The 7,500-nt window shown below is 40.2% G+C and overlaps 1 protein-coding gene across 2 annotated transcripts in view; it reads left to right on the plus strand.

Annotated features, from left to right (window-relative positions):
* Window positions 1-2,288: 2,288 nt before the first annotated feature.
* The window catches only part of CCDC73 (coiled-coil domain containing 73), a 172,946-nt gene continuing 167,734 nt past the window's right edge, over window positions 2,289-7,500 (plus strand). The window contains exon 1 of one of the 2 annotated variants that reach the window (XM_011965578.1): window positions 2,289-2,334. The gene's annotated coding sequence lies outside the window, so the exon portion shown is untranslated. The other variant, XM_011965579.1, reaches the window with a different exon arrangement.

Raw genomic sequence — 7,500 nt, forward strand, 5'->3', positions numbered from 1 at the left:
GCTCACTGCAACCTCTGCCTCCTGGGTTCAAGTGATTCTTATGCCTCAGCCTCCTGAGCAGCTGGGATTACACAGGCACTTGCCACCATGCCTGGCTCATTTTTGCATTTTTAGCATAGACAAGGTTTCTCTATGTTGGCCAGGCTGGTCACCAATTCCCGACCTCAAGTGATCCACTCACCTTGGCCTCCTAAAGTATTGGGATTACAAGTGTGAGCCACCACAGCTGGCTGAAAACCCTTTTATAAGGGCATCAAATCCTATTCTCCCCTTATGACTCAGTCATCTCCTAAAGGCCACACCTCATAACACAGTTGCTTTGGAGATTAAGTTTCGACATGAATTGTGGACAGGACAAAAACATTCAAACCATAGCACTGATCATTAGGGAAATTGCATAGAGTTAGAAAGTCATTCAGAGGTGATTACATTCAACTCATTAGCCTCTCTACACCTTAGTTTTCTAATATGCAAAAAGTACATAGTAATAGGATTGTTGTGGAGACTAAGAGGAGATGATGTATGTAAAAACACTTAGCTCATTGTCTGGCACATAGTAAATTATCATAAATATTAGTTATTATTAGAGTATAGCTGTTATGGTTAGTAAATACCAGATTGAAAGGTCATAGTCTGTTCACTCAGTCATTTGAATTTATTTGGCATTTGCATGCCAGGCATTGTGCTAGAATCTGGCAAGCTAGTGAACAAAATTTATCTCTGTTTTCACGAAGCTTGTGTCCTAGGATACAGTTAATAAATATACCAGATGAGATGGTGATTGTGCTATGGAGAATAAAACAAGATGGGGTTAAAGTACGAGATGTGCATGGGTGTTACTATGGAGTAGTCAGGAATGTTCTCCCTAAAAAGGTGACATCTGGGCAAAGGCCTGGAGAAAGGGAAAGAGTAAAAAGAATTTCAGACAGATTTTTACTGGAAAACATGGTTAAAAATTTGAGGGCAGGGGGCTGGGTGCGGTGGCTCATGCCTGTAATCCCAGCACTTTGGGAGGCCGAGGCAGGCGGATCACCTGAGGTCAAGAGTTTGAGACCAGGCTGGCCAACATGGTGAAACCCTGTCTACTAAAAATACAAAAATTAGCCAGGCGTTGAGGCAGGCGCCTATAATCCCAGTTACTCGGGAGGTTGAGGCAGGAGAATCGCTTGACCCCGGGAGGTGGAGGTTGCAGTGAGCCGAGATTGTGCCATTGCACTCCAGCCTGGGGGACAAGAAAGAGATTTTGTCTCAAAAAAAAAAAAAAAAAAAATTTGAGGGTAGGGAACAGTTCTTTCACATTTTGGCAGCATGCAAAAACAATGTGGGCCTGAAACATATTACATTTGTATTGAATAACTATTCAACACAACTACTGAAACATATCATTAGTTAGGTGCTTAAAATAGGTGTGATTATCAGTATAACTAGAACTACAGCTTTTTTTTCTAATATTTCACTTTAAAAATTAAGCAACTTTTTTTTTTTTTTTGTTACAGTTTTGCTCCATTACCCAGGCTGGAGTGCAGTGGTGCCATCTCGGGTCACTGCAGCCTTGACCTCCCAGGCTCAATCCATTCTTTTGCCTCAGCCTCCCAAGTAACTGGGATTACAGCCGCACACCACCATGCCCAGCTAATTTTTGTTGGGTAGAGTTGGGAGGGGTCTTACCATGTTGCCCAGGCTGGTATCAAACTCCTGACCTCAAGTAATCCTCCTGCCTCAGCCTCCCAAATTGTTGGGGTTACAGGCATGAGCCAGTGAACCCTCACACCCGGCCAATATTTACTTTTTGAATTAATAACACATTCACATGAAGCAAACATCAAAAAGTATAAAAAGCTATTCAGTGAAGTCTCCCTCTCTCTCCTGTTCTCATGCACATGCTTCCTGTTGCTCTCCACAGGTAACACTTATTCGTTTTTCTTTCATCTTTCCAAAGACTTTTTTGAAAAAACGAATATATCAGGAGGCTGAGGCAGGAGAATGGTGTGAAAACCCGGGAGGTGGAGCTGGCAGTGAGCCAAGATCGCACCGTTGCACTCCAGCCTGGGCGACAGAGCAAGGCTCCGTCTCAAAACAAACAAACAATAACAACAACAAAACCGGAATATATAAGCCAATACATGTTATACTTAAACAAGGAAAAACATCAAATATCCAGGGATCTTTTCCGAAGCTTGTATTTAAAAAGAAAATAAAATCAATCATATTTTGCCCCAGATGCTCAAGATTACCCACCTATCTTAGGCTCATGACCTTCAAGCCGGAAGTGTCCTAGCGCGGGAAAAGGTGAACCGGAAGGGCTGACAGGCGCTAGAGGCGCGCTTCACTGAGGTAATAACTCGGAGCAGTCAAAAGCGTGTAGTTGGGCTGTTTAGGAAGCAGCCGTAATCTTTTCACCCTGGGTCCACTTACGGGTTTGCCCTGCACCTCCACCTGCCTAACCTGCCCTTCCTTGCTCTCGTTGCCAAGGGTCTGCTTTGGCCTGGAGCCTCCTGACTTTTGGGCTGTGTCTAGAATCTTCCGCGCTCCCGACCCAGGAGAAGCAGCCACCCTCAGGCCTCCATCCGGATCTCTGCTTGGGCAGGATTGAGACTGTGGGTGAGTCATGAGGGTCTCGTCTGTTCATCGTGGAGAAGCGCCTTCTGTACATGTGCCTTGCGTGGTGGTGGTTTTTGTTTTAAACCTCATGTTTGCTTTATGAATGCAATGTAGTAATGTCGATTGTTCTTGTGCAAATTTTCAAACAACTCTGACTGCTCAGAGTTGGCAACATTTGGAACTGTTATTAGTGAATCTCGAGTTTTTCCTTGGTGAACCTTACTTTGCAGAATGTTTTAAGTATAGTGCGAAAGTTCTAGTGCAGTTGCAGAAGTGTGTAAATTCCCAAGGACATTTCTCGATTTTCTTCTTCATTCTGCTGGTAATTTTGTTTCCCCCAAAGTGCCTTGCACGAGCAAATTTAAATGGAATCTCACTGGGAATGAGATGACTGCCATGCTAATACTGATAATGCTGAATTATAAATATAAATTATTTGGTCGGGGCGGTGGCTCACGCCTGTAGTCCCAGCACTTTGGGAGGCCGAGGTGGGCAGATCTCCTGAGGTCAGGAGTTTGAGACCAGCCTGGTCAACATGGCAAAACACCGGCTCTACTAAAAATACAAAAATTAGCCAGGCGAGGTGGCGGGCACCTGTAATCCCAGCTCCTTGGGAGGTTGAGGCAGGAAAATCGCTTGAACCCGGGAGGCGGAGGTTGCAGTGAGCTGAGATCACACCACTGCACTCCAGCCTGGGCGACAGAGCGAGACTCTGTCTAAAAAATAAAAGAAAATAAATTACGCATGTCATTGCTGCAATCTTCCACTTCACTTTGATTTGAAAATAAGTGACAACCCTTAAGTCAGTTATGGGAACCTTTACGGTCACTGCACTTCTTTTAGAAAGAAAATGTGAAGATTCCACGGAGTCTTCTGTTTACATTGAGATCCTCAAACTGGTGATTATTGGTTATTTTGCTTTAGTTGTGATAAATTCCAATGGCTGTCTTTGTATTATACCTTGAAGAAAAAACCTATACTGACATACCCCAACCTGAGAATAGCAGATACTCTGTGGGTGGAGTTTCCTCTGTAGTCCTTCACTGGTGTCTTTTCTCAGCCATTTCTTCGGCCAATTTGAGTCTTTACAACTCTCCCTGGTTTCAGGGTTGTCTTGGGGTAGTTGTTTAGTTTTGGAAAATTAGATTCCCCACTTTGATGATTTATAAAATGTGTTAATGCAGCTTGAGAAAACGTTTTAATTTCCATACGACTTCATATCGTAGTGTCAGGAAGGAAGCGAATGACAGATTTTAAAATTCCGAGTGTCCACTAGGCGGCAGCATAGTGTTTTTAGTTTCTTTCGCTCTGGCCGTGTATCCCGTAATAACTGTACGGGTGCGGCGATAGTGTTATTCTAATAGCAATAGATATCATATGTGGAATGCTTATTACACGCCAGGGGCTGGAGATTATCTCATTTAATCCTAAGAAAACAAACCCCAAACCCTGTACCGTAGGTATTCCCAGTATTCTCCTTACACTTCGTGAGAAAACCGTGGGAAATAGATTAAATAACAATGCAAGGCTGATTACACAGCCGACAAGTGGTGGAGCTAGAATTGAAACCCAGGTGCTTAACCACCACTTCATGCTAACTAAATTACAGTTATTGCAAGTTTGACCAAATTGTGAAGGATGCTATAAGATGAGAAGTCTGATTGTGTGTTTTCTGAAGGAGGTGAAAAGTGGGCACTGTTATTTATATAGTGTACCTCAAGACAGTTGGAGGTACACCATTTCCAAAACGCAGTATTTCCTAAATTGTGTTCCGGGGAGCACTGGTCCTGTGAGATGCTTCAATAAAAAAAGGTTTCTGTGGCCAGAAATACTCTTGGAATTCATTTAAGGGCTCTAAAATGTCCTGCGGTAAAGGAACTTGTTTAACCTAACTTTTTTTGAACGTTCTTAAACTTCTCTGATTACAGCCGACATTGAGAGTCAATACTTACCTTTACTATATGAGTAAATACTTACACATGAGTCAATACTTACCTTTACCATAAGCAGTGTACACTTATGTTTTTTATTTTATTTTTTACTAGTCCAGCCTTTCCTTTAAAAAAAATTCTGGTCAAGACCCATTCTATTGATTTTTTTGACTCATGAATGAGTCACAGTCTACAGTTTTACTGCACTAGACCATGGGGTCCTCTTTTTGTGCTGTGCTTATTAATGGAACACACTTTGGGAAACTGTGTTAGGGCTATAGTTGAAATAAGTCATTGATGCAATGGTAAATGTCTTTGTTGATGGATTATGTTCTTTTATCAGTCCTGGTAACAGTTGAATGAGAACAGTGGTGGGGATTGTGTGTGTGTGTGTGTGTGTGTGTGTGTGTGTTTGAGACAGGATGTGGCTCTGTTGCCCAGGCTGGAGTGCAGTGGCGTAGTGTTGGCTTACTGCAACCTTCACTTCCTGGGCTCAAGTGATTCTCCCACCTCAGCCTCCTGAATAGCTGGGACTACAGGAGCACACTACCGCAAGTGTATACTTTTTGTTTTTGTGTTTTGGTAGAGATAGGATTTCACCATGTTGCTCAGTCTGGTCTTGAGCTCCTGAGCTCAAGCAATTGCACTGCCTCGGCTTCCCAAAGTGCTGGGATTGCAGGCATGAGCCACCATACCTGTCTGAGAATGGTGTTTTTTTAATTGGAAATTATTCTTTACAATCAGTTTAGACCACTAATGAAGGAAGAACATATAACAATTTTGTAGATTAGAATTTTCCAAAGTATGTTCTTTGGAATACACGTTCCCCAGAACACTGGCTTGTCTTCTGAATTATGAAAAAAAGTGTTTCATGGTCAAGGTAAACTTGGGAAATATGGATTAAAGTTAAACAGGCTCTAACAAAGCTAATGGGACTGCTTATCTCTGAAATGGGTAGTGTATGGGATTTCCCAGATTTATTTGACTGTGGAACCTTTTTTTAGAAATGTATCTTGTGGGCCTTGTGCCCCTTAGAACATACTTTGGGAAATAATCATGTAGCTAATTAAGGCAGAAGTGTTTTTGTTGTAATGCACATTTAGGTGAAAATTTTTATTGTAAATTATTCATGTCATTTTCCTAATTCATTTATTTGCTAATGTTGACATGACAGAGAAACACATCGGAAGTCATTCAGCTTTCTTAATTTCTTGATGACCTATGGAAATTTTCTGTTAGTAACAAGAAAAACCTTTATGAGATTTTCTGGCACTGATTAATTTCATATAAAACTAAAACTTATTTTCAGTTAAGTTTAATGAGCAGTATATTTGTAGCTGTGTTGGAATCAACTTTTATTAAGCTATTTGGCAATTCTTGTTTCATATATGAAAAAAATGGAGTTTAGTTTAGTTAAAAGTTGTAAGTGTTTTATGAAATCCTTAAAGGAATTTTCCTAAGTTTTATTTATAAGGTGGCCAAAATTAGTGCTTATGTACTTGATCCAAAGGTCTCTAGTATATTGCCTTAGATTGTTTGAATTTACAGTACATTTAGTAGCTTATTTTATGTTATGGTTTCATAATGATCTTTGTGGACAGAATATCCAGTTCTCTCAATCTCTTCACACATATCATACAGTTAATGTTTTGTTTATTTCTAAATTTCTAAAATTTATATATATAATCTTCCCTTTGTTTCTTAAAACAAGGAACAATTTGGTAAAGATTTTAGTATGAATAGAGAATGTTTTACCCATAATAGTGTAAATATTTTAAGAAACTAAAAGTGGTTTTTGTAATTTTATGTAATTTATATCAATTTAATAAAGTGTTTATCAAGTATTCACTATGCTCTCAAGGTTTTTCCCTACTTGGAGGTTAATAAGCCTTCTTCAAACATGAAGCAGTTAATGAAAAAGTAACATTATTTATGGGCAGTATTATAAATGGATAAAATAAAGTGCAAAATTATGTGGAATAGACAATAACAGAATGGGGCAATATACACAATAAAGTGCTAACCATATGATCTGACAGTAAGTATAGTTCAGAAAAGAAGAAATTGGTGTGAATGGGATTTGTAAGAAAATCTTCACAGAGGAGATGGAATTTGATCTGATTTTAAAATATGTTTAAACAGAGAATATGTGGCAAGGCAGTTGGTATAATAGAGCAGAATATGTGATGGTATTAGTTCAGCCTCCTTAACATGACATAAAAGACCCCCTAAGACTTGCCTGCTTCTCAAGCCTCATCTCATCTTCTCTCAGCCTTACCTGTTAGACTTCAATCTCCCTATGCTACTTTTAGTTCTTCATTTAAAATGATGTTTCTTCCATCTGTGCCTTTACTTATGCTGTTTTTCCCTCTAAAATACTGTTATCTAATTTTTCATTTTACTAATGTCTTTTAAGATTTTAAGTCTCAGCCCAGAAGTCACCTTCCTCAGGCTGACTGGCCTTCCCAAGCCACCCCTGATTTTCTCATACTGGGTGTCCAACTTCACACATGATCACATTGTATTATAATTATTTTGTATATCTGTATCTTTCTACTAGAGTTCCTTGAGAAAAAGGTGTCTGCGTTTATTTTTTGTTGAGACAGGGTCTCATTCTGTCACACAGGCTGGAGTGTATTGGTGCGATCATAGCTAGTTGTAGCCTCTACCTCCCTGGCTCAAGCCATCCTTCCACCTCAGCCTCCTGAGTAGCTGAGACTACAGGTGTGCACCACCATGCCCAGCTAATTTTTCTGTTTTTTGTAGAGACGTGGGTCTCACTATGTTGTCTAGGCTGATCTCGAACTCTTGGCCTCAAGCGATCCTCCTGTCTTAGCCACCCAAAGTGCTGGGATTACAAAACTGAGCCAACACCTCCAGCCTGGATGTCTGTATTTTTAAAAAAATCAATTACATTTTGAATATAGAAGAGACTAATAAACATTTGTTAAATGAACAAATACATCTT

This window comes from Mandrillus leucophaeus, unplaced genomic scaffold (genome assembly GCF_000951045.1).
Source record: "Mandrillus leucophaeus isolate KB7577 unplaced genomic scaffold, Mleu.le_1.0 Scaffold73, whole genome shotgun sequence".
Classification (NCBI taxonomy): Eukaryota; Metazoa; Chordata; class Mammalia; order Primates; family Cercopithecidae; genus Mandrillus; species Mandrillus leucophaeus.